This window comes from Lissotriton helveticus, chromosome 1_1 (assembly GCF_964261635.1).
Source record: "Lissotriton helveticus chromosome 1_1, aLisHel1.1, whole genome shotgun sequence".
Classification (NCBI taxonomy): Eukaryota; Metazoa; Chordata; class Amphibia; order Caudata; family Salamandridae; genus Lissotriton; species Lissotriton helveticus.
In genome coordinates, this window is record NC_136057.1 from 1,626,657,314 (window position 1) to 1,626,682,545 (window position 25,232).

A 25,232-nucleotide genomic window follows, 5' to 3' on the forward strand; every position below is an offset into this window, starting at 1 on the left:
TTTTCTAAAATAGCCCAGGGGGGCCAGAGGGGAAGACCCATGGGGGGGCCTCACCACATGGGTAAGACAGTCAGATTGTTACAGGGTAGAGGTAGTGTGTATCGATAGTAGGGATATTTTAATAATCAAACTACAGATGCTTAATGTCCCTGAACTGTTGATTATCAATGTATATGCGAGAGGGGTGCCAGGGGGAAAAGTCTCCAGTACTGTTGCTCTATTAGATACTTATCTAGATTAGCATAAAGGGGCATGTAATTTGATAATCGCCGGAGATTTCAATTGCTCTTTTGAACCATTGGACAATATTGGCGTTAACCTTAGCTAAGAGGAGGATTCTCAGTGGAACATTCAGTCCCTGGAACTTTCGCCAATTACAAAATGGACCAGAGCAGCACTGCAGCTAAAAGCGTTATGTTTGAAACAGGGTGTTAGCGCTGTTAATGGGTGGTCCGTTTCCAATAGGCAGGGCTCGCAAACTTACAATAATGGATTGAGAAGCAGTTCTATAGACTTTATTTTTCTCAATAAGGAAGTCTGGCCCTCCTTAATAGACATGGTAGTTCAGGAGCGGGCCGAAAGTGGTCATAACTCCCTAGTACTTTCGATGCAGCTTAAGGGTTTTTCGGTCATTGATTGTCCGGCACCAGAAAGCGCCTTTGTAGAAATGCAGTTTAGTAACGACACTAGGAGAGTCAAATGGACTAAATGTATTAACAAAGAAGAGCATTTGGAGCAGATGAGGGAGCTGGTGGAAAGTGCAACAGCTACCCTTCAAAACTGTGTTACACAAGAGGAAGTTAATTTAATGGTCTTACAGGTCCACAATGAACTATTCAATAAGCTTAAAGGCTTTTTTATTACAAAGGTTAAAAACTCAGCAAAATGCTGGCCCTAAGGTTGCCCTTGGTACGGGAAATCCTGTAGAGAGGCTTATAGAACCCTAGCCAGGGCAATTAGATCACAAAATATGGGAGACATCAAAAGGGCGAGGGTTGGGTACAAGTTAGCCCAACAGCAAGCTAAAAGGGACTAGGATGAGCAACATTGGGATGAGTTGCTCAAGGCTAGCAAAGGGAGATGCGTGGTCACTTTTTGGCATCTTGTGAAATGGGGCAGTGGCAACCTTAGCCAAGCTCCAGTTAACCATGTAGCCCCGAGCAGTGGGTATTACACTATAAGACCCAGTTCGCCACCGTGGAACAAGATCCAGAACAGTTTAAAATGCCCCCTTTTAATTCCTCTCTGCACTTTACAAAGAAAGAAGTAGAAATAGCCTTAAACTCAGTTCCGAGAGGTAGGGCGCCTGGGTTGGATTGTATTCCAGCTATTCTGTTTCTGCATGATAAAGCGAACTGGGTAACATAGATCCCATTACTTGCGAATGCAAACGCCAGTGGTGCTCCCATGCCAGATACATGGTCAGGAGCAGAAATCTTGCCAATTTTTAAGAAAGGGGCCCGCTCCAACCCAGGCAACTACAGGCCTATAAGCCTCATTGATTGTATTAAAAAACGTCACAGCTAGGCTGGTATTAAGTCGAATTCAAGTCTGGATAGACACATTTGACATTTTGTGTCCATTGCAGGCGGGGTTCCGTTCACACACCAGTACTATCAACCAGGTTTTTAGGTTTATTTCAATGTATTGGCGAGTGGTAATTATAGGAGGGGGTTCCATTTACACAGCTTTTATCGATCTTAAGTCTGCTTTCGATCTTGTCCCAAGCACTAAAATGTGGAGAGCATTCGTGGAACAGGGCATGCCATCGGAATTACTGGCCATTTTAGTTACATTACATGATTCTAATTATGCACAGGTACGCTGGGGCCCGCAGGGGAGTGTTACCGATAGGTTTCCTATTGCAAAGGGGGTTCGACAGTGGTGTGTTTTAGCACCGACCCTCTTTTCCTTGTTCATCAATAGGGTAGTGCAGTATTTCCAGAATCATCCCACCGATGCTCCTACCCTAGCAGGCATGAAGATTCCCCTGCTCATGTTTGCGGATGATACTTTGATAATTTCCAAGACACAAAAAAGGACTCCAGTCGACTATTGTTAAATTTGAGGAGTTTTGTCTGGACCATGACCCGCTAGTTAATGTGGAGAAAACCAAATTCATGGTTCTACACAAACATAAGGTTATAAAAGGCAGAGTAGCTACGAACGAAGTTACCTTAGCGCAGACTCATGTATTTACATATTTGGGGATTACTTTAGGTAGAAAACTTAATTGGATACCCCATATCGATCTTTTGGGTCTTAAACACGCCCAATTGTCCGGTGCCCTGTTGAAGGAACAGAGTCTTTCCCACACCAAGCCTGTTGAACCGGTCCTAAAAATATATAACTCTAAAATTAGCACTTCATTTTTATATGGAGCAAAATTATGAGGATTTGACAACTTAGTTCCCCTGGCTACAGCCCAAAACAAATTCCTGAGGGCCATTACTGGTCTTTCCCAAACACCATTATTGCCCCTCTTTTTAGATTTGGGTTGTTAGTCTATTGAGGACACAGCGCGTTTTAGACCAGTGGCTTATTGGAGAAGGCTTTGAGTTACACCAGAATTGTCCCTGTACGCCCAGGCTCTTCTTGAAGTCAGGGAGGCAGATCGTATGTGTAAAGTCCCCTGGCTGAGACAGCAAAAGGTATTTTGAGCGAGATGGGGATGAGTAGACTGTGGGAAAATCCTGTTGATAATCCCTTTGCTTCAAAGGAGGAATTTAAGGAGGTGTACTGGAACATGGTCCAAATGAAGAGCTTTTCCCCTTTAACAAGGCCATCACTAACAAGGGAATTCTTAGAGCATAAACATGACAGAGTATGAAGGTTTTGGGATTTTATTAGTCTTTAATGATAGGAAACTTTACCTTCAATTTAGAGTGGGTTATCACCCAATTAACTCGGTTGTTAGTAAATGGCATGCCCTGAACCATAGTAAATGCCCTTACGGTCCAAAACAGAATGAATCCTTAGCAGACATTTTATTTGTATGCCCTGTTTATAAAATTCCTAGGCACAAATGGCTCAAACCAATTTGACTTTGGGCATTAGCTCTGGCAACAAAGCATTCAGGATCTTAAAAACCAATGAACCCATGGTGATTGCAGTTGCCAAGTTGGATGTGGGCCATACGAGCAAAGAAGAGGCTATGATACCCTGTTTTTAGTGTACGCACCTGGTTATTTATACATAAGCTGAGATCACGGGCACTGATTTTGGCGGCACAATCATCAGAAGTTTTATTCGTTTTAATTATTTATTACATATCAAGGGACCTTATCATTGTGAATCTACTTTCTTTTTTAACAGTCATTTTAACGTATAAACATGTAAAAACCCATGAAAATGAATAAGACAATTATGTTTTAAAATGTAAACTGATGATTTTTTATCGAAATAAAGACATATTGAATTGATGTCTGAGAGATAACCCTCGATAGCGCCCAGAGCAGAGCCCTGTTGGGCCAAAGAAAGAAAGAAGAAACAAGAGAACCTCAAAAAGAGGGGCAGAAAGGGGATCCTCAGCCTTTGCTGTGCAGCATGCTACAAATCTGTTCCACCGGCAGGCGTATACCGTCTTAGTGGAGGGTCGCCTGGCTGCCAAGATTACATCACAAGCTTCGAGAGGCAGGTCAAAAGACATCAACTGCCGCCACTCAATCTCCACACAAGGAGGTGGAGGCTGGACACGTTTGGGTGGAGGACCGTCCCCTGCTGCTGCGACAGAAGAGCCACCCGAAAAGGCAGACTGATCGGAGGATCAATGGCCATGTTGAGCAGCTCAGGAACCAGAGTCTTCATGCCCAATCCGGAGCCACAAGGATGACTTGGGCGTGGTCGCGCCTGATTTTCTTCAGCTCCCTGGGCAGAAGTGGTATAGGCGAAAAGGCGTACAACAGACCGCAACTCCACTCGCGACTTAAAGTGTCGCCTAGCGAGTGCAGACTTGGAAATTCTGACTTTGTGCGTTCTCTTTGGTGGCGAATAGATCTAACCAAGGCTCTCGCCACTGTCGATAGAGAAATTGCACCACCTCCGAGTGAAGACGCCAATCATGATCCAACATGCACCTGCGATGGAGTTTGTCCGCCCTGGCATTCAGTGAACCTGCCAGGTGTTGAACCACCAGAGAAATTCCCTGATGTTCCAGCCATGTCCAGAGTCACAGGGCCTCCTGACATCAGGTCCACGACCCCACCCCGCCGTTTGTTGAAGTACCACATGGCGGTGGTGTTCTGCGTGAACACCTGCACTACTCTTCCCTGGACAGAGGGAAGGAATGCCTTGAGTGCAAGACGGATCGCCCGAAGCACCAGAAGGTTGATTTGGAGCTCCGACTCTGCCAAAGACCAGAGGCCTCTGATCTCCACCTCTCTGTTGTGGCCGCCCCATCCCAGAAGGGATGCGTTTGTCACCACTGTGTGCTCTGGTTGGGGAAGGGAGAGGGATCTGCCGTTGACTCAATCCTGGTTCATGAGCCACCACTACAATTGTCGTGCAGTGCCCTCCGAGATCCTGACATAACAGGACAGATTACCCTGATGCTGCGCCCACTGAAACTTCAGGTCCCACTGCAAAGCCAGCATATGCCACCTGGCATGATAAACCAGCAGGATGCAGGAGGCCATGAGGCCCAGTAGCCTCAGGGTTATCCTGACCGACACCCGGGATAGAGGCTAAAAGGTCCGAATCATAGCCCGAATATCCCAGGCTTGCTGTTCGGGAGGATAAACCCAAATCCGTGTTGTGTCCAGAATTGCTCCAATGAATCAGGCGTGACTTCAGCACATTGATGGAGAACCCTAGTGAATGCAGGTCGGCCGTAGCCTGGAGGTGGGAGACGACTGCATGGGGCGAGCCCGCCTTAAACAGCCAGTCGTCGAGATAGGGGGAAAACTGAAACCCCTGATCTGCGCAGATGAGCTGCGACCAGCGCCATCACTTTTGTGAATACCTGAGGGGCGCTGGTAAGGCCAAAGGGGAGCACAGTAAACAAACTGCTAGTACCCTACCTTGAACTGAAGGAAATGCCGGTAGGACAGCAGGACGGGGAAGTGAAATTAAGAGTCCTGCAAGTCCAACACTACCATCCAGTCTCCAGGGTCGAAGGCAGACAAGATCTGAGCGAGGGTCAACATCTAGAACTGCTCCTTTCGGAGGAAGTGATTGACATTCCTGAGATCCATGATAGGATGCAGGCCCTTGTCCTTCTTGGGTACCAGAAAATAGCGGGAGTAACAACCACAACCTACGCTTGATTGCTCCCTAGGCAAAGGGAGCCGTAACTTCCTGTTTGACAAGGCCCAGGTGATCCACCGACATGCAGTGGTTTTTGTGGTGGCATGGCTGGAGATGTAGCCTCAAGGGGGAGGGAGTAGCCCCTTCGGATTATCTGCAAACCCCACCTGTCCGAGGTGATTGGGACACCAGTGGGGGAGGTGATGGCAGATCCTGCCGCCCACTGGCGTTTGATGTGCCTGAAAAGTCAGACTGGAAAGGCTTGGAGGCTGCTGCAGAGGTGGGGGGTGGGGGGGAGGGAGATTAGTGGACTGGCCCATCTGCTGGTCCCATGAACCACAGCGGTGGTTCCCACGAAGATTGGGAAACTTGCTGCGGCCTGTGTCTCTGGGTGGGACGTAGTGGGGCACCCCTTCCTTAATCACGAAAGGGGCAAAAAGCAGACTGCGTTGGGCGGCTGGAGAGGCCCATGGACATGGCCATAGCCTGTGAGTCCTTGAAACGCTCTAGAGCATTGTCTGCTTTGTCCCCAAAAAGAAGACGACCATCAAAGGGCATGTCCATGAGGGTAGTCTGGACAAACCCCGAAAACCCAGTCAATATCATCCAGGCGTAGCGACAAAGGGCTACTGATGTGGAAATCCTCCTGCCCAGAGTCAGCAGTATCCAGCCCACAACGGATGGCAAACTTGGGAGAGCACTTTCCGGGCCTCCTACTGACAGAGGCAGCACCTGAGCAATCGTGTCCCACACAGAGTGGGAATATCGGCCCAATAGACATGCAGTGTTTACCGACCGCAGTCCCAAGCTGGCAGAAGAGAAAATCTTTTTTCCAAGATGATCCAGCTTCTTGTATTCCCTTTCCAGTGGGGCGGTAGCAAATGGGTTCTTGGAGGTAGAGACTTGGACCATCAAGCTCTCCAGGGTGGGGTAGTAAGAGAGGAAAGTGGGGTCACCCAGAGCCGGGGGGGGGGGGCGTCGGACAATCATCCTATCGAGAGGAGTCCCATTGTTGGGCCTGGACCAGGTGCTAAAAAGGATGTCGGTAAGGGCCTCATTAAACAGCAGCAGGGGCGACGAAGAGCTCGCAGCCGCTGAGGCACCTCCGTCAGGAGGTTAGTCCTGACTGCCACCGTAGGAAGCTCGAGGTGGAGAGCCTCTGCCACCCTACGCAACACCACTGCGTATGATGCTCTCTCCTCCATTGCCACTGTAGTTGGAGACAAGTCAGGAGAAGTGTCTCAAAAAAGATGTAAGAACAATCAATCTTGAACACTCCAAAATGGCCGCCCCGTTTTGCTGGGTTAGTCATGTGACTACCAGCATTGGGCGGGGTCCACCGCTGGAGGTTATCAGTCGAGCGGGGACCTGGAGACTGAATGGATGAGACAACACGCTCCGACTGAGCGTTTACGGTGAGAAGCATCAGTGCGTGTGTGGTGTGAGCGCGAGCAGGTATCAGGCGGAAACCCCCACATAGTACGAACGGATTGCCTGGCTGAAACTATATCTCGTCGGGTGACATTTTACGCTAGATGTGCGGCAGGAGTCGATCTGTCTGTCAGTAGTACACACACTAGTCTTTCCGAGTTTCGTTTTCTTTAGCGATTCCGCAGAATGAAACCAAGCACAGAGCAGTTCACTGCATCTTCGGGTGCTGCTGGAAAGGGGGTATGTATTGGTGGCGCCTAGCATTTCAGACTTGCAGGTTAAATCCACACTCACCTTCCCAAGCGCTGTGGGGTGGAGTTTGTGTTTGGTTATTGAGAACCTGGTACAAGTGGACCTGAATGCGTGATCCTGGGCTTATGCTCTGTGTTCTTGTTTGTCCCAGCATATAGCTACTGGCTAGAGTGAATGTAGGACCTCATGTCTCGAGTTCCACATATCTCGTCCATCCCTTAGGCAACCGGTATGATCAACCAGGTGGTCTTAGGGTAAATATGTTCACACACTGATTACGGACATTACTTCAATCTGCTCTATGGGTTTGCATGTTTTTAATTATTGCTTTGACCTTTTTTCCTTGGCAGTAAACAAAGAACAAGTGTCCAAAGTTGAGTGGCAGCATATTGTGCAGCCCTGATGAAACTGCCCTACAGTATTTGGCAGTGAAACATGTCGGCACTGGCACTAGGTAATGGTGTGCATGATTATCTACCAGCCTTTTTACTGACACAGTATCTAAAAGCTTTCCCTATGAATAAAGTTGGTTAAGGGAATCAGGTGCTGTGTGTTTTATGCACTTTTTTATGTTATATGTTTGTCACTAGCAGACTGTCTCTGCTTTTCACAATTTGTCACATATTTGTGTTGTTTGTGTTTGGACACTCTTTCCCTTTTTCTTTAAGGACCAAGTGACTACCGATGATGAGACAGGGGCTTGTCTGGAAATTATATACCCGTTGGTGGTGTTTCCGTGAGGTGTCACTTGGCCTTCACACATTTTTTCCGAGGGGAATGTGACTCCATACTTTGAAGGTGGAGGTGTGTGATAGACCTAGCTGGGTCATACTACTGGGTGTTCGTTGTTTCTCTGTCAAGGAAATTTGGTCTTTTATGAATTTGGGCGCATAGCAGTTTAAGCACCTCTACAATAATTGTGTGGTGCGCGAGTGGTTTTCAGTACTATATGACTGTTCTTACTTACTGACTTTCATTGACGCCCCTGGACAGGGTCTTGTTGATTGTTCCATGATTTTCGAGTGGAGGGCGACCCTGCCTGTTTCCCCTCTGGGCTCCAATTGTGGTTTATAGTCAAAAAAGATGTAGACAAAAGTCAAACAGTTCAGCCAAAAAGTGACTGGAGGTACTGCTCTCTCCGGATCTGCACTGGCTGGCGCAGAAAAAGAAAGGACGGAAGCGCGCGAGGACGGCATCATCCTGGTGACCCAAACGACGGACACGGAGGCGACAGACGCCACCTTTCGACACGCAGAGGTACTGCTGACGAAAAACTTTCCGGATCCAGTCAAACGCCTGGGGGTAATTGTTAGGTAAAGAATCTATAAACAAACCTGTTTCTTTCAGATAAGCATGACACTCCATTACCGACTGGCAGAAGTGGGAGAGCAAAACGCAGATAAGCTTCCAAGGATATGGGCAGGGGAAAGGTAACTTTGAAAAGTACTTGTTTCTTATTAGTTCTAGTAAATTCATTAAATAACCATTATAAAAACACTTGAAATATTTTCCAGCTGCTACCCAACCATAATCATTAGATATAATAATGTTCCCCAGTGTTACCTTATAAAACAGCCAGACTGGATACTGTGAAAATAGGTTTTGGGCCACTTCCATTGTAAGGACATACAGAACACTGAACACTAAACGCTTCATGCATGCAAAATTGCATGGCCTCCCGTGCTTGCTTTTCTTTGCTCTCTGGGTAGGTCAGGTCAGGTCCTGGAAGGGAAATACCTTGTATATTAAGGAGGAGGAAGGGGGAGGAAGGAGGAGGAAGGAAGGAGGAAGGAGGAGGAAGGAAGGAGGAAGGAGGAGGAAGGAAGGAGGAAGGAGGAGGAAGGAAGGAGGAAGGAGCAGGAAGAGGAGGGGGCAGGAAGAGGAGGGGGCAGGAAGAGGAGGGGGCAGGAAGAGGAGGGGGCAGGAAGAGGAGGGGGCAGGAAGAGGAGGGGGCAGGAAGAGGAGGGGGCAGGAAGAGGAGGGGGCAGGAAGAGGAGGGGGCAGGAAGAGGAGGGGCAGGAAGAGGAGGGGCAGGAAGAGGAGGGGCAGGAAGAGGAGGGGCAGGAAGAGGAGGGGCAGGAAGAGGAGGGGGCAGGAGGGGGCAGGAGGCAGGAGGGGGAGGGGGCAGGAGGGGGAGGGGGCAGGAGGGGGAGGGGGCAGGAGGAGGAGGGGGCAGGAGGAGGAGGGGGCAGGAGGGAGAGAGGGAAGGGGCACACGCCCCCCGCCCAGATTGATTTTGGCCCTGGGAACCCCATTCTCCGGGACTCAGCAGATTTCACAAATGGGGTTGGGGCGCAGGGTCCCAGGTCGAATTTGGCCCGAGGCTTCTATTCCTTGGGGCCCAACTGTACATATGAAAGAGAAAGGGGCCACATGCCCCCAGGGCCGGGCTCCTCCTATATCCCAGGGTGTCTACCCCCAGAACTTTGTGGATTTGAGGTCGTGTGCGGGAACAATTTTGAACCTCTCGCTAAGCGAGAGCAAACACTAAATCTGCTCCAAGTGGGCAGGAGTATGTAAAATGCTCCCCCACACTGGGAGCTGACTTTTCATCTGTTTTCCTGCCCACACTGAAGCGGGCAGACACACAGACGAAACAATTACTCCCATCCACAGGGAGCCACAGTTTTTGCTGCTCCCGCAGGCAGGAGCAATGCCGGCTCCCACTGGAGCAACAAGAACAATTGATGGACAGAATGCAGAACAATGTCATACATTCACCCCAGTACAGAGATCTGGTCCTAAATCCATTGTTTGTTTGCTCCCCATGCCATTCCAGTTTGAACCCAGCCATATGCAAATCAGTCTTGACCCTGCTCCCTATGGAACAGTCCAGCCAGAGCCAGGTTCTCCCTGGACTGGAAACAAGCATCCTAGGACCGGTTTCAGGGTTTCACCCCTCATCAGCCAGGCCAGCTGGACTACAGTGGGATGGAGTGCACGTGACCCACGTCTGGGCATTCCCATCCCACTCGGGGTGACAAATGCAAAACTAACAATTGATGGACAGAATGCAGAACAATGTCATACATTCACCCCAGTACAGAGATCTGGGCCTAAATCGATTGTTTTGTTACTCCCCGTGCCATTCCAGTTTGGACCCAACCATATATAAATCAGTCTTGACTCTGCTTCATTTGGGAACCGTCCAGCCCGAACTCTCAATCCAGGTTCTCCCTCTCGCTGGAGGCAGGGAGCCGGCTGGGGCATTGGGACTCCCCCTGTTGCCTCCAACAGAAAGGAAGTTTGTGCCTGTGCCACAGTGGGCGAATGCATTTTGTGAAAAGACAGATCAAGTGTAGGGTTACCACATTTCCAAAAGAAATCTACCAGCCATTTTTTGCTGTTTAAAGAGTCTGCAAAAGCCTGGCCATGATACTAGGTAGGACCTTATGTATTCATTTTTAACATTACTTTCGGTCTGTGTTTACTTTTATTATTAGTCAGGGATCATTAATGCAGCCCTATAACCCATTTAAAAATACTTTATTTTTACATTTGCTGCTTGAAGTATGTACAGATCTAGCCTAAACATACCAGCTTTATGTGATTTTGCTTACTTTTGTACTGGCTGGGGCATCAAAATCCTGGTGTTGCCGGTAGAAGTCCAGTCGGCTGGCAACCCTAATCACGATACTGAAAGTTTGTTGCAGGATCAGCAAATTATTCATTACCTCCCACGTCCATCCCAGATTGATGCCACAACAGCAATAGTTTAACTAATCTGATACCCAATTCAATCCTCATTCTCAGCGCTCACCCTTCAACTTGCACACAGTGATCACTCTGCACTCACTACACACCATGCACTCCTGCCATTCACCCTACCCTCCTACCCTGCGCGCTCACAAGCACATCCCTCACCCTGCAAGCACATGACACTCAACTCACCTGTCACTTTCACCAATCACCCTGCACACTCAGCAATCACACTGCCCTCCTACTGCTCACTATGTACTCCTGTTACCTTGCACTCACACCGTTAATGTATCTCTTACCATGCGCTCACAGGGGAGCACCTTTCACCCTCCATTCGCCATGAACTCTCGCCGTTCTCTCTCCACTTATCCTGCAGACACATGAGCACACCACCAACCATGCATTCTCAGTTATCACACTGCACTCACAGTTACCCTGCACACACGCCATTCATCCTCCTCTTATCACCACATGAGCACACAGTTCATCCTACACTCACAGCAACCACACAGCACTCATCCCACACACCATGAATTCACGCCTTTCTTCCTCCACTTAACCTGTGGTCACATAAGCACACAACTCTCCGAGCAGCCTGCACTCCCACAGGTCACCATGGACTTGCGCTGTTCACTCTACACTTGTGACACTTCACTCACCTTCCACTTAGTGCTCAACCTGGAAAAGCACCCAAACAAGCACAACACTCACCATGCATTTATTCCTCCCACTCTGCACTTTTACCCATGCAGTAGGAAGTTGGCACTGTATTACTATATCAAAGTATGGTATAGTGTGTAAGTCCCCAGAGGTATAGCAGAGGCTAAATTGGGTAAGTGCCAACAGCTCTCTTTGTGGTAGTGTGGGCGAGCAGTTAGGCTAATCCAGAGGGTGTGTTAAGCATTTATTGTATACTCAATCAAGACTGATGGCACACACTCAGACAGAATACATACCAATTAACTAAGTATAAAAATGTATACTTGTACTTTATTTCTAGAACCAAGGAGGACTTGGTACAGGTAGGTAAAATATACCTTCAATGGTAAGCTTTTACACAGCAATGCAATTGGGAATGGATTTGTACTCATTACAGGTTGCAGGGCTCGAAAAATCTGAAAAATGGTACTAGTCCTGCAGGTCTAGTACCTTGAAAAATCTCCTCGACCTAACAGTAACCTAATTGACCTCCGTCTCTGAAAGCGGAGCAAATGTGACAAGATAACAAGATTTAAAGGCATCTTTATTGCTCATTTGCTTTGTGAGCAATAAAAAGGCTTTTAAATCTTATCTGGTCACATTTGCTCCGTTTTCAAAGACGGAGGACAAAAGTTAGTATGTTTGCCTACTCCCCAGAAAGGGCGGGTAGGCCCTAAAAATAGCTCGACCTCATAAAATTTACCTCGCAAATGCGAGCGGTAAAGTGGATTTGTCTAGCCCTAAGGTTGGTATGACTTTAAAAAGCAGTTTGAATTACACTCATTAATATTAGGATAATTCTTGATTACTTTTAGATTACATAGATTACTGGGGGTGGTATGCCTACATACCACACCCAAGGATCTCACAGTACAAAGTAAGACTTTTCTTGGCTTGAGCTATAGTTACAGTTTTTCCCATAAAAAGCAGCAGCTCAACGTTTAGAACCTTTTTAGGCCCAAATTCTCGTAGCATATGTTCCTATGGGAGAAAAATGGTCATCAGCCTTACAAGTAAGTGAACGTCGTACAAGTGGGAGTTTCGCGGGTTAGGACCACAGTTCCCCAAGGTCTATGTAGACACTCTAGTTGCACCACCAGCAGCACCGGATTAAGGGTGCCAATGAGACATCAGGACCCAGTGATTCTCAATGGAGACCTTCAGTTTAGCAAAGTTGCTGCAGGCTTGGGCAGGGAGACTTCCTGAAGGCGACCGCTGGCTGGAGAGGTAAGTATGGTTCTTGGGGGATGCCTGGACACCGTTGGCTTGGCCACCCAAGGCAAAGGGTCTTCGGGTGCAGGGGTATCTTCTGGCATCAGGTTTCCTTACCAACTCAGGTCGCGGTCGGGAGACCCTTCAGACTGAGGCTGCAGGAGTCTTGGAGCTTGAGAGATCACCAGATCCCAGGTCAAGATCGCTGAGGAGACCTCATGTTCTTGGGCCACTCGAACTCGGGCCATGGGTGTCAGGTGCAGAATCGCTGAGTCGCCGGATGCTAGTGTTGGAGTCTGATGAGCAAATCCGGTGCTCACAGGAGACAGTCTGTAAGGTGAGTGCAGGGCAGGTCCTCCTGTCTCTGGGGAGCTGCTTGACGTGATGGTTACTTCGCTGTAGGCAGTTGGTCAGGACAGGACGGCAGGGCAGGGGCAAACACAGTAGAGGTCCTCTTTTCCCTGGGTCAGCATTGCTCTTCGGTCATTCTTTCTTCTTCGAATCTGAGGTGGTAAGGTTCAGGGTTGCCCCTAAATACTAGAATAAAGGGCGTTTAAAGGGGTGTGCAGGTCAGGAACAATAGGTTCCTTCTTTGGGGTCGGTACACCACATATTATGCCACCCTACAGGGGGAGAGGGAATAAGCACTTCCCTAATTGGCTGCGCCCCCTCATCTTCAAGATGGAGGGGACTGAGATGTATGTTTCATCACGCCTCGGTGGGAGCCAGTTGCTGGGGGCAGCAAAAGGAAGGGACTGCTCCCAAAGGCGGCAGGCCTTTGACGCATCCCTATCGTGGACCCAGACCATCTTGGGGGAGGATGAACACTGCTGCCCAGGACAGACTTTGTTTCTGGGCCCAAACAGCGGTGGCTCTCTACCCAGGGGTCCAAAAACCAGTCTGGTGGTGGCAAATGGCGGGCGGCCAAACACCACCAGGGCTGTTATTTCCTCAGGGGGCATCTCTAAGATGCCCTCGGAGTGCATTTTACATTAAATTCAAGACTGGCATCAGTGTGGGTTTAATGTGCTGAGAAGTTTGTTACCAAACGTCCCAGTTTTTAGTAAAGCCATTATGGAGCCGTGGAGTTGATAATGACCAACTCCCAGACCATATAGTCTTTATTGCTTCAATACATTTACAATCTCTAAGGATGGACTTAGACACCATTGGGGGACTGGGTTCATGCCACTGTAACCTCACCTAAGGGCTAGTGCACCCTGCTAAAGGGGTGACTTACCTAGGCCTCAGGCAGTGGGTTGCAGGCATGGTACACAGGGATGTGTGCCCTGTTGATTCTTCACTTTTCTCTGTATCAAAACACGGAACCTGCAATGGCAGTGTGTGGGTTTTATGGTACAGGGCCTCTAAGGTTGGCACAGTTAGTGCTGCAGACCTTATAGGCCTTCCCTGGTCACAGTGCTCTTGGTACCCATGGTACCTTTTACAAGGGGCTTACTTGTGTCTAGGGATGTGCCAATTGTCGGTACAAAGGTATAGTTTTGGGAAAGAACACAGGCCCTGGGAACCTGGTTGGCAGGGACCCAGGGCACATCAAGTCAGGTTGCATCAGATGTCAAGCAGAAAGTGGGGGGTAACAATGCAAAAAAAGGAGGCCCTCTCCTACACACACCCAAACTCATATGGTCACATGACACCCTACTCTCACAATGGCACATCGCTCACATAGGCACTCATGTCACTCACACAGCTCATTCACATAGGCACAACAAGCACCTGCACTCACACCACGCAAACAGGCACATCACTCACCCTGTACTCCCTCATCTCACTCTGCACTCTCGCTGCTCACCCTGCACTCACACAAAGGTCCACCACTCAGCCTGCATTTACACAGCTGGACCAAGTTATCTCACTCTACATGCCTTCCTCTCACCCAAAGTTCACATGAGCCCTCCTCTCACATTGCATTTGTGCATGGAGAGCTGCATATTTTTCACCCTACACTCGCACTACTCATACTATTCACCATCACCCAGGACTGACAAGAGCACCCCTCTTCAGCTCCCCGAATAAAATAAAAAAATTAAATCACAACTCTAATGAACATCACCTATTTCTACAAAGATACCAACAGAATACCTGCCCTTTCCATAGTACTAGAGGCCTACTTTCATTTATTACAAAATTTTTATTCGGATAGAGGTGTATCCACAGGTCATAATAGCAACAGAATAAAATCATGCAAAGACAAACTATCATATTATAGCCTACTTAATTCCATCTGCAACAGAGCCGGTGCAAGAGGGGAGACAAGTGGGATGGCGCAAGGAGGGAGATTAGGGCTGAGGTTTTGGGGTATTGGATTTAGGATTGTGCGACATATTCAGCCAGTCCTGGCTTTCCATTCACCACAATGCTTCATTTCGCGACATGTTGCTTTTTACATTGTAAACTGGGTCTGAAAATCCAAATATATATGGTGTGACAGGATAAAATCCATGGGAGCCGAAGAAGTCAATCATTTCACAAAAACAATTGGATGCTGTGATATTACATGTTAAAGTAGATTAATTCGTTCATTTCCAATACTGTAACTGCTTGGTCCACATGTGAAACCTAATATAAACAATGTAGAGCTATTTGCCCATGGCAAACTGCAGGCCCTGGCATGCTTTTAACACATCATGGACTGTGGGGACTCAAAAAGTCTAAGAAAGTTGCTAGCACAGTGATAACCAGCGGCATAGAACACATGCCACCACACCTTGCCAAAGGCCCTTACATTATGCACATAATTCTTAGTATAAGGGGTGGATCCATAGCAAAATGCTGAAACTGCCATTTGAGGTAAATTCTTGTCATAAGAGATCTTGTACTCGCTCGTTTTATAGGGGGTGTCAATGGCAAAATACTGACCCTTGTATACCAGAGGGAATATTTAGAGGTGCACCTGACTATGGTTGAAGCATCCATGGCAAACGTATGGCAGAATCATATTGTGTGTACTCCTTGGCATAAGGAAATGCGGACCTTTGTATACTGGCAGTAATTTCAGACTTATCAAAAAAATGGGATCTACACCTAGTAAGGCCATGAAAATAGTGGAATATTTCATGAATGCCCTTGAAGTGTCTGTGGCGTTATAGTAAATGTGTTCTCTAAAGTTTCAAAAGAAAATTCTCAGGGCATGCCACTCCTGCCTACAAGAAGTCGGTTTACTCATTTTGCGCACTGGAATTGGGGGTGGGGGTGGTAATCGGACCAGTTATATAGCTCTTCAGCCTGCGCTAGTGAGAAGTATTTGCAGGGTGTAGAAGGGACGGTTTAAAAGTAGAGTTTGCATGGTCACTGCAGAAAGGACAGTCACAGCGATTTCACAATGAAACAGCGTTGCCTAATCGTGAAATGTATATAATTGCGTACATTTAAAAAGTGGCTACGCCTGTCACTCTGTGAACCTACCTGTAATTTTTCCAAATTTAAGCCATGTGGTCTGGGATATCCCAATAACTGAATCTGGCTGGCATGGCTTCAGGGAGCTGCACATTTGTGGGCAGCTGCAATCGGGGAGAACAAACAGATAGTGCACCGATGCAGCAGGTAGGATTAGCATGAGGCATAAAGGGGCTGTAGCAGCGGGCATGTCCATCATAGTACTGGGTTGAAGGGCAGAACCAATTGCTTATTCTTCACAGCACAAACGTAATTGTGGAAGAAAGAGACCTGCAATGACGCCTTTGCAACATTAATGTGAATGGCACAGCCATTTTGAATGAGGCCACATCCTTATTGAAAACCTCCATTTGCCAACAGGATTAGCCTATCAATAAAAACATGATCCACAAAGCGAGCAGGTCATGACACTTTAGGCATATTATTAGCCAATACTATCACCACAAGGTAAAGGAGTCTTCCTATTGCAAACTATCTGCCACATCATTATATTTTTTGATGACTGAACTCCCATAAGGAACCAACAGGAGTACAACATGCACAGTTTCCGTATGGCAGCACAGCCTTCTGCCCAATCAAATATTGTACTCAAGGTAACCAACATGTGGGCAGAGACAAAGCACCTCTTAGGTGCGCTTCTTAAAGCTCGTTTTATGTTGAATACATATAATCTAGTGACAGATGTATTGTACAGCCAGCCCCAAAAAGTAAAACTCTGAATCTCAGAAGTTCTGAAACACACTGGTTAACTATGGAACTTAAAAAAAAAAAAAAAATTAAAGTGCATCACACCACCATATAAGTACCTTAACTTTTCATGACTGATGCATGGAGTTATGTCAATGGTTGCAGAGCAGACATTATACAGGTGCAGTGGGTTTTTATAACACTCCGATTTATTTAAAGCCACATGGTTTTCATGTATTGACCATATTCTTGCATAGTTACTATCTGCACCCATTGTGCCTTTGACTCATTGAAATGTTAGTAAGTGGAGGAAAGTAACTACATGGAGCTCGGTAGTTAATGTTAATGACATTTGTAGAGAGCACTGTTACCCGAGGGTGTCCTGGCACTATGTACGATGTCCTGCTGAAACTTGAACCCGGAGAGGAACCAAATTGGACCGTAGGCATTGAATAGCCATATTTTCAAGGCCTTCCTTAAGTCCAATAATTTTCTCATGCATCTAAGAGGTAGAGGAAAGGCGTTCCAAGCATTGGCTGCGCTGACCAAAAAGCTTCTGACACCCCAATTATCTTTTTTTACGAACGGTACACAGACTAATTTAGCTTCTGAGGAACGCAAAGATCTTCTGGGTACATACCAATGAAAACGCTGAATCATGTGACCGGGTCTGATGCCATGAAGTGACTTGAGGACCACACACAGGGCCTTAAACAAAACTTACTTTCTGACAGGTAACCAATGTAGCTTTTTAAATTCCACAGAGATTGATGCATATTTTGAGATGCCCGAAAGCAGTCTTGCAGCTGCATTCTGCAAGAGTGGGAGTTTTTTTCCTAAGCCCCTCCTGGATATTTACATATAAGCTATTGCAATAATCCAGGCTGGACATGGCTAAAGCTGTAATGACGTTTTTTTTACTTTCTTCAGGAAGAAAAGGCAGTATTTGTTTGCATGATTTCATGGTGTACAATGTGGGCGAGACCACTGCATTCACTTGATCTTTGTAGGAGAGTTTTTTATCTATTATAACTCCTACGTTTTTCACCTTCCTGACTGGAGTTGGGAGAGGGCCGAGTGAGTCTGGCCACCATGCAGGGGTCCAAAATTTAAGATTGCCAAAAAGTACCACCTCTGTTTTATTAGAGTTAAGTTTCAGGCAGTTTTGGGTCATCCAGCTACCCATCGCTCTCATGCAGTTATGAAAGTGGGGCGCCAACTCCTGAATTCCATCTGGAAGCAGAGATACTGCAATCTGAGTATCATCTGTGTATGAAGTCAGCTTGAACCCGAAGGATTCAATAAGGGGGGCTAGCTGCGACACATCTATATTACAAAGAGTTGGACTCCTAGACGACCCCTGAGGGACTCCACATGGAAGGGAGAACATATTGGCAGTGAAATTTCCAAGTGTGTGTCTGTACTGTTGGCTAGGAATGATTTAATCAATATCCAGGCCATACCTTTTACTCGAATCTCGTGCAGCCGGTCCATCAGTAAAACATGACGGACCATATCAAATGCAGCAGAGATCCAGCATAATCTAAGCTGCATTTCCTCCCTGATCCAGAATGGTCCTGATTTCTTCAGTGGATTTAAGGAGAGCGGACTCTGTGCTGTGACCCCCCAGAAATCCATAATGAGTAGGGTAGTGCACAGTTGTCTTGTCAGAATATGTATCCTTTATAGTAGAGCATATTCATGCAATAATATATTTTTCCTAAATTCATATGGGCTCTTATGGTTTGTTCACTCCACACAAGTTTAGTGAACTTCGTCAAATGTGTAATTGCATGGATACTAAACTGATGCATATCTGGCTCTTATTGTGCAATCATTGAACTAAATATATATATTCTTTCCAATAATTGCCCATGTCTGAACAACACACACCTACAGGAATAGCCACTGCTCAACCTGTAATTGGCGAGTAACCTGGATGTTAAATTTAATTTTCTTCTGAAGAACAACCTAGGAGTAGGTAGCAGTAAAACCTGACAGGAGCCAGGAACACCACGAGACCTGCTGCCTGCTTTGCCTCAGAGTAACCTCCTATTTCCTGGAAAGCTGACCTGAAGAGTAGACAGTGGTCAAGAGACCTTAATGAGACAGGAGATTTGAACAGAGAGAGCAGAGGATGGGCCTCAAGGTCACAAAAACAGACCTGCTAGAAGAATTCACAGGAAAAGGGTCCGCCAACCACTGAACATGAAGTGGTACCTTAGGACATCATGAGACGTTGGCAGCACAGCCTAAGGCCACACCAATTGCCCTTGCTGTGTGCCTATAACACCTGCGTTCCTTACAACCCTCCAAATTATTTCAGACCTCCTGCTTTCCTCTTCTTTGCTCAATAATTGTTCAATCATAATTCCAGCAGTGCAGTTTACTAGAAAACAAGTCATGAAAACAACTAGTTTTTCACCTTTAGCCTCATATATGAAAGAATATCCTCATTAATAGCTCTGCAGCCAATCAAGCCAGAATCATCAACAACTCATTGGCTAAATGTATATTCCCAAAAGAGACTCCCTAAAACAAAGGCATTGAAACAAAGGTTCCTTCTAACTTCTGGTCAATAACAAATTGGTACTAGGCAAAAATAAAGAAAGGTCAGCTTCAAGACAAACATCTACATTAATCGAGGAAAGTAACTTCTCTCATATGACCAAAACAGATTCTGGTACGGCTGCGGCACAAAAGTAGCACTGACTTAGACCTGGGATGGATTTAAGCACTGCAATGTATATAAATGGAGAAACACAATGCCTATCCTTGACCTCTCCCTTGACTTTGATTCTGTTCATCCCCACTAAGAATTGAACCAATCTTCCTAAGCAAATAACTATGAATCTGAATTATATCTACACCTGTATATTAAAGGCTGGCACCTCTGCCCATAATGCCAGCTCATCAATAAAAGCCTGACTCATTCCTACACTGATTTTGTTCAATAGGCTACATATACGGGAACTGCTCAATGGGGACTGGTGACTAACATAAACTGGAATTTTATTTAGTGTAGCACAGGAGTGTGGCAGTGTATTTACAGGCAGCAATACGACCAACTTATTGCACACAATTAACTCAAAAAGAAGGAATGGGATTTTGAGAACTGAATCTGTGGGGTACCAGTTTACACACCCCAACGTACCATGTGGTACTCCACTAAGCAGTCCTTCATTTGAAAAATAATCAATGATGGGCCCAAAGTCTTACTCAGGAGTCTTTACGTTGCTATTTCAAATGTTGCGAGAGACTAACACCAACACTGCCTAGACGTGATTCTACTGTGTGCCATTCTCATCCACCATCGCTTTTAGCACACTCCTAGAAGTTATTTTTAATCTTTGCTTTCTTTCTTGGGCACAATTTTGCCATATTTCTATTCCTCCTGTCTCCGTTTTTCTCTTTTTGTTCTGTAACAAACTCTGCTACTAAGCCGGATATTTTGAAACCTGTACATAAGTACAGCCTTACCCATGAATATTTTTTAACTCACTGAGTAAACTAAAACTGTACTTTAAGTCAACAATGGGTCGAGAGCATTTTTCTGAACATGCAATGAGTTGAAACCTAGGGTCAGTGTTAAATACACACAAAAAAAGTTTTAATAAATCAAGTTTGTCCAATATGTTTAAAATTGCAAAATGTGTCACTTTTTCCCCTCATGTAATGGCTGTGAGGTTAGCCCCGACCCCATTTGTGGAAATGATGGTGCTGCCCCATTGCTGGGAGTGTTAGCCCGAAAAAGTATGGGTCTAGCTATGCCCCTGCTATGGTAATTATAACTCGCTCCCTTGCCATGCACTGTTAATTAACCCACCTATTACATCACTCATGACATCTTTGACATCACTGATAGAGGTTTAACATTTGCTGTAAAATTATTGTTGAGAAAACTGCATTGCGGTGGCACAAGTTATAGTTACTTTACGGTGCGAGATATAGTTTCCTGATTAACTAACTAGAACTGCTGAATTTCAATGGTTTTGTGTAGGTAAATTCTGAATCCAACCAGAACGTTCCTGCAACCTTGATTTTATTTAGAGTGTGTATATATATATATATATATATATATATATATATATATATATATATATATATATACATACATATACATATATATATATATATATATACATATACATACACACACACACACACATATATATACTCATATATATATACTCACACACAAACACACAAACACACGCGCACACACACGCGCACACACACGCGCACACACACACACGCGCACACACACACACGCGCGCGCACACACGCACACGCGCACACACGCACACAAACACACACAAACACACACACACAAACACACACACACAAACACACACACACAAACACACACACACAAACACACACACACAAACACACACACACAAACACACACACACAAACACACACACACAAACACACACACACAAACACACACACACAAACACACACATACAAACACACACATACAAACACACACATACAAACACACACATACAAACACACACATACAAACACACATACAAACACACACATACAAACACACACATACAAACACACACATACACACACACATACACACACACAAACACACACATACAAACACACACACACAAACACACACATACAAACACACACATACAAACACAAATACACAAAGACACAGACACACACACACAGACACACAGACACACACACAAAGACACAGACACACACAAAGACACAGACACACACAAAGACACAGACACACATACAAACACACACACTTTACGAAGCTAGGCAAAAGTAGGAACAGTCCAGAGATAAGAGTAAGGCTAAAGGGTTTAGTCATACCTTTATGTCCAATCTGTCCCGGTTATTGCTTCTCAAAAACGTGTTACCCTACGTCTGGTGCAGTACAAATCCAATATAACTTCACAATTAATACATTTCACTGGGCTTCCTTAAGACTGTTTGCCGGATAAGGTAGTTCATTCTTTTTAGTTACACCTAAAATCCGTGACAGCTTAGTGCTGTTATATGCAGTGCTTTCAGTGGAAATTTAGATTAGAAGGTACTCGCTATTAACAGTACCTGCTTGCACCTGAGAAGTGCATGTACTCTTCAATTAAAAGTATTGCAGCTGTGCTGAGAAGCGCATGTAACCTCACGTTCATACGTGCAAGTGTTCAGGACCTGCCCATTACTGCGATATAACAATGATGGCAGCAGGCGGGCAACTTAGAGCCAAATTTCGGGGGGAGGGGGGATGAAAAATACTTGGGGGGGATGAAAAATACTTCGGGGGGGGGGGCTAATTCTTCCTTACTTCGAGTGGCTGTAAGAAGGGGTGAACACACAACAAACGCCTCATTTACAACTAAAAGCCTCATTTACAACTAAATGGTCTTTGAAAGACCTGTTAAGTACTCGGGTGCGGCTGCAATTAGATGCTCGCCAGCCCGCGAAGCTGTCTTCGGCCGGGTTGACACGACGGGGAGAGGGGGGGGGGGGGGGGGAATGATGAAGCCCCGTGAGCCCAATGGGTGTTGCGCGCCTGGATGGCAGTAACATGCACATAATATAACTAGGCATGACAACGTAACACGTAATACAAAGGTAGGTGGAGATATATATATATACATTTTTTTCCCTTTTCCCAGCGAGAGTTGCCTCGTCAAAATATGACCCCACGGAAGCGGGTCGCCTTAAATGAAAACACCAAACCTTCCGTTCAAATTCAAGGAATTTGAACGTCAGGTTTGGTGTTTTGATATATATATATATATATTGTCCAAACACTTTTCCCTCTGGGTTGCCTATATCCACTGGGTCTTATTGACCTACTCTAACTCACGCTTCTGAGTACACTCTGCGCTCGGGAGCGGGCTTGAATTTTATGCCCGGTCACAAACACATACTCTCTTTTCTGCAGTCGCGTCTCTTTCCGACGGGTTGCCTTTGCCATCTGCACTATATCTCAATTCTTAGTGAAAAATAAGTTACAGAAATTCCCATTCACATACTCGTTTCAGAAAGTGAAAACACGACATGGAAAAATGCGTGAGCTTTTCCAAAGCCTCATTTTAATGAGTCTCTAAAATACACAATCTTTCCCAAACCACCGTAAACGATCTTACCTCTTTAGAGACACCGATTCAAAATGTTTTCCAGTCTCAATAGAAATTCGCTACCACCTGCTACGTTTATCCAACGGTTATCACTTGTTAAACGACGTCTTCCGTTTATAAATGTGGTAGGCCCAGAAAAGTCCACACCCGGTGCTAACAAGTTACAACGAATAGAGATGCTGCAAACATAATAAACAAGCGAGGTGATCTTGGATTGGTCGATAGAACTCTTGCAGTAGAAGCGCGGGAGGACCTGCTAGTTGCGCTAGTTTTTTGATTGGTTGAAGGACCTCGGAGGTTGGACACCTGTTCAAACATTAATTGGCGGGTAAAACGTAGCAAATTCTTTATTGGCTAGTTCTACGTTTGCTGTACGTGTCTTTCTGGCCTTGAAAAGGCAGACGCTGTGTAATGTTACCGAAAGATTGCAGATATGTTTTTATTTATTTATGCGTTTTTATATAGCGGGTACTTTACCCAGAGGAGTCAGAGCGCTTTACATTAGAGCGAAGTACATTACATAAGAAATTTAGAGGATCACGGTTGTAGCGTTAACAGTACGGACGGCCTGGAAGTAGATCATTTCCCTAAATTCATTTTATGAGTTCAGTACGATACACATTTCTAGCTTCTGATTATTTATTTTTTGCTGTGTTATATAGCGCGAACTCGATTAGAAGGTATCCGAGCGTTTTACATGAGCACCAGTTGCATTAAAGACCAACGCATTAATTTCTAGGCACATGGAGATTAAGTGATGTGCCCATAATCACAGGATGTTTTAGCCTCCCTCCAGACTCGAAACTGGTGCTCCAGCTTCAAAGTGGACCGCTCCTAGCCGTGAAACCCAATTTGTTCTTGTCAGTAAAGGGCAAATCATATGGCTTCTACCAGGGTCAGATTGAGATCACAATTTGGCCCGGGCACTGACGAAAAAGTGGCCCACATTCGCGGGGTGTGGACCACATTCACGGGGCGTGGACCACATTCACCAGTGTGCCCTTTAATGAAACACACAAGGAATGTAAGTGGGAGGATATTGTTCTTGGGAAGGACACAGGGCCAATGTGACAATGTCCTACAAGCTGAGCAACTGAAAAACAGCAAGGCCCCTTTCTCTTAAAAAATTATTCCTTAGCGCAGGAGCGCCTGAAAAACATTGAGGCCCATTTCTACTACAAAATTATTCCCCAGCCCTCCAGCGCAGGAGCACCTGAAAAACAGCAAGGCCCCTTTCTATTACAAAATTATTCCGCAGACCTCCAGGGCAGACGCACCTGAAAAACTGCGAGCCCCTTTCTCTTAAAAAATTATTTCCCAGGCCTGAAGCGCAGGAGCACCTGAAAAACAGCGAGGCCCCTTTCTCTTAAAAAATTATTCCCCAGCCCTGCAGCGCAATAGCACCTGAAAAACAGCGAGGCCCCTTTTTTATTACACCATTATTCCAGAGCCCTCCAGCGCAGGCACACCTGAAAAACAGCGAGGCCCCTTTCTCTTAAAAAATTGTTCCCCAACCCTGCAGCTCAAGAGCACCTGAAAAACAGCTAGACCCCTTTTTTATTACACAATTATTCCTCAGCCCTCCAGCGCAGGAGCATCGGAAAACAGCGAGGCCCCTTTCTATTAGAAAATTATTCCCCAGCTCTCCAGCAGAGGTGCACCAGAAAAACTGTGAGGCCCCTTTCGCTTAAAAAAAGATTCCCCTGCCCTGGGGGGGGGGAGGCTAAGGTGAAGATGGTGCTAGTTTCCCAACATCACCTGGCCCCCACAGTGAGAACCATTCTTCCTCGCCCACTATGCCCTGAATGAGAAGGGTTGTGGGCAAGATGTTAAAGCAAACACTGTTTCTGAGCTGCGTGGGCCCCAGGGCGGGCCGAGGCGAAAATGGCTCAAAAGCCTTAGCAACACCTGGCCCCCAGGGAGGTAGATACTGGCCGCATTCACCCCTCCCCAGCCCACCATCAGCGTGATTGCTTGGCAGGGGGTCAAGGAGAGGCCACAGCTGATAATCGCTGAGCGGCCGCCCAGAGGAGCTGCTTTCCTTCCCCTGACAGTGCTCTCTATGGACTGGGAAAGGGGGAAAAATGGCTCACAGAGCGCACTGAGACACCGGCCTTTCGGCCCATGCCCCCAGTGCCAATCGGCCCCTGGCTTCTACCCGCCCTAAGGAGCATTTTCCCCAGCAAGTTGTAGTGTTCTACTTCTTTTCTGGAACACAGCTTTCTGTTTCCAGGTGATGATCTCTGGAATGTGGAACCTGGAGGTTGCTTAGTACTGTTGCCTTGTCAGTTGACAGTTGTAAGGCGAGGATGTTGGATGGGGTCTCTGTTAATGGTAAACTCAATAAAGTCCTCTTCAAGCTCATCTTGGACTCTTGACTACTTCTTCACAGCAAGACCTGGATTTCACATTTGGCAACGATCGGAACTTGGAAGAAATCCATGTGAATGATTCGAATTCAACTGA

The 25,232-nt window shown here is 46.2% G+C and overlaps 1 protein-coding gene across 1 annotated transcript in view; it reads right to left on the bottom strand.

Annotated features, from left to right (window-relative positions):
• LOC144829382 (gametocyte-specific factor 1-like) overlaps nt 1-22,911 on the bottom strand; it is a 513,976-nt gene extending 491,065 nt beyond the window's left edge. Inside the window, exon 1 of the mRNA XM_078688479.1 lies at nt 22,776-22,911. The gene's annotated coding sequence lies outside the window, so the exon portion shown is untranslated. The remainder of the gene's footprint in view (nt 1-22,775) is intronic.
• Between the last annotated feature and the right edge of the window lie 2,321 nt (nt 22,912-25,232).